This window comes from Triticum aestivum, chromosome 6B, assembly GCF_018294505.1.
Source record: "Triticum aestivum cultivar Chinese Spring chromosome 6B, IWGSC CS RefSeq v2.1, whole genome shotgun sequence".
NCBI lineage: Eukaryota > Viridiplantae > Streptophyta > Magnoliopsida > Poales > Poaceae > Triticum > Triticum aestivum.
In genome coordinates this window covers 109,313,458-109,316,196 of record NC_057810.1, presented here as the reverse complement: position 1 = coordinate 109,316,196, position 2,739 = coordinate 109,313,458, and positions in this window count along the sequence as shown.

Genomic DNA, 2,739 nt, shown 5'->3' with positions numbered 1-2,739 from the left:
TGCCGCCGCAGGTGCAGGTGAAGGGAGGCCCATCACCGCGCCGACCACAAACTCTGACGGGCCTGCTGCAGCGCGACGGCGCGATCGAAACGCCTTCCACTTCATTGATTGCATGGGTTCGTCCGAGCCTCCTCCATCGCCCATAGCAACATCTTGAGCTCCCCCATCGGTTCGCCCGACGGCGTGAGACGCTAGTCCTCTGCCTCGGTGAGCTTCTTGTATGCCGCCCCCGCCGCCTCCTTCAGATCCCGTTCCTCCACAAACCAAGAGATGATCTCCATCAGCTTCTCCAGCTTCTTCTCATCCCCATCGGCTATCGTCCACGCCCTTGCCTCGAGCCTCGGCTTCCAGGGCGCCATGGATCCTCTCGCGTGGCACACCCACTTGTGGGAGGGAAGGGGAGTGGATTTCATTGAGAGGGGAGGGAATGGCCACTCCGCACCGTGCCGCGGCTTCAATCCTCCTCCATTCCCGACGCTCCCTCTCCTCCTCGATCTCGATCTACGCGTCGTGACGCGTCTCCACCCCGGTTCCAAGCGTTCTGTCCACCAACACAACATGACAGGGAAAATGTACCTGCGTCCCCTCCCGAATCGGCTCCTTGTCGTGTACCCACATCGAGTTGACGCGGATCCTACGGTCGTCGAGGAGGGTCAACCACGGGGAGCCGCCTCGTCGGAGGAGCATGCCTCGCTTGAATATCATCAGCGCCGGTGTTGAGAGATCAGAGACGAGGTGGACTGCCCACCGGCGGTCGAGCGAATTCGCCTCGAGTCGCCCCATACGTGCCGAAGCTTCCCTGCACCCTGTCGCCGCCCCCCAGCGCTCTGTGTCTCAGCTCTCACAACACTAAGGTACTAGGGCATATATAGATATGCTCTAGTTATTGTACATCTAAATGACTCACTTAAACTATAAAGAAAAAGAAAAAACTAATGAAAATGTTTGCACGAATCTTCACATAAAATCAATGACATAGGATTTAGATGTGCAATACTTTGGTCACATCTAGATGTGCTTTAGAGAAACTAAAGCAAATTTAATATTGTTTAGATTTCCAAAATATTCCTATTTTCGAATCTTGTTCACAAATTCATAAACCGTTCGTTTTTTTTAAAAAAGTTCGGTAATTTTGAAAAAGTTCGTGCTTTCCAAAAGATTACCAGAATTTCAAAAAATGTTCGTATTATCAAATAGTCTTTGAAAATTTTCATATATGTTCACCTTTTCAAAAAATGTTCTGGGTTTCAGTTTTTTTTTCATTTTGTTCAAAGATTCCGAAATTGTTCATATTATCAAATTTTGTTCGGAGTTTCAAAAAATGATCACATTTTCAAAAAAGCAGAATTTAAAAAATGTTCCCTTTTCCAATTTTTGTTCACAAATTTATAAAATGTTTAAATTTTTTCAAACTTTTCCAGATTTACAAAAATGTTCCCGTTCCAAAAATGTTTGTGGATTTCAAAAAAACTTTTGTCTTTTTCAGAAATTTGTTTGGAATTTTTAAAAAAGTTCCTGTTTCCAAATTTTGTTCCCAAATTTAAAAAAGATCCGCTTTTTTGAAAAATATTCAGGAATCATCAAGAACAACAATCGTATTGAACCAAACAAGACTAGGACAAACAGAGCAATTCAATTCGACCCGGAAGTCGACAAGAAACCGTAAGTCCAATAACACGGGTACAGAACTAGTAAATCAGACCAGCTCGGTAAAATGATCACCAGCAACAGGCGCGGACCCTAAATGCGAAGAAGATTCTACCAAAAAAAAGATGGCAAGATTAGCAGGACGGACAAGGCAAAGGATCGAGCATCTGTATGTTGAATCCTGAAAGTTTGCCACCTAAAATTCCACGGTACTCGCATATCTTTTTCTTACGTGCAGAATTCTGAAAGTTTGCACTTTCAACAAGATGTCAGCAGTCAGCTAGGGATCACAAGCAACAGAGGGGAATTTCGCAGGTTCCTTCTTGAGGAACTGTATCTTGCGGGTGAGATGCACTGGACCTCATTGCTGGACCTTGTCCCCCAAGCTGGAGTGCAAGGGGACATTGCCTGAGCTCATCAAGAGCTTACCATCATAGTTTTCGGACGGAGGGAGTATGTGTTATTTCTTGGAGAGTCAATTCTATTTTTCTATAAAGAATAATCATGCTTAGAGGATGGTCCATCTAAGTGCTATCATTTATGCAAATTCTTACTCTATGAAGTTCACTCGTGCCCCAAATGTGCATCCAGCATGGAAACAAGTTACCCCCTCTGATCCATATTAATCGACACAAATACAGTTCAGTGCCACAAATACTGGAACACAAGCTAGTAGAGATAAATAACTTACAGAGTTCAGTCTCACCGATATTGGAACAAGCTACTCCAGTTAAACAAACTAAACGAGTTCGCTCTCTTGAATGTAAAGTTGCACCACTTGACAACTAGTGCAAGCAAACAGGGTTGGTGTAGAACATAACAGTATGAAACCTTCTTCAAGATGGAGCACTACATGGTAATATGCATATACATATTTCTGCTCTGGAGAAGCTTAGTAACAGCTGCTGTAGCTCTTTTCCCTTTCTCTCAGTGATGGAGCCGTGGAATGTTACCATCATCCTTTTCAGCGATGTTGCCCAGCTAAATAGCCGTTTCAGAAAAGCGACTTCATGTTCAGTTCCTGCAAAGTTCAAGATCTGTACTTCTTCAAGCCAGATCAGCCCGAGTTCTTCGGTTTTCCAGTTTGGTGGC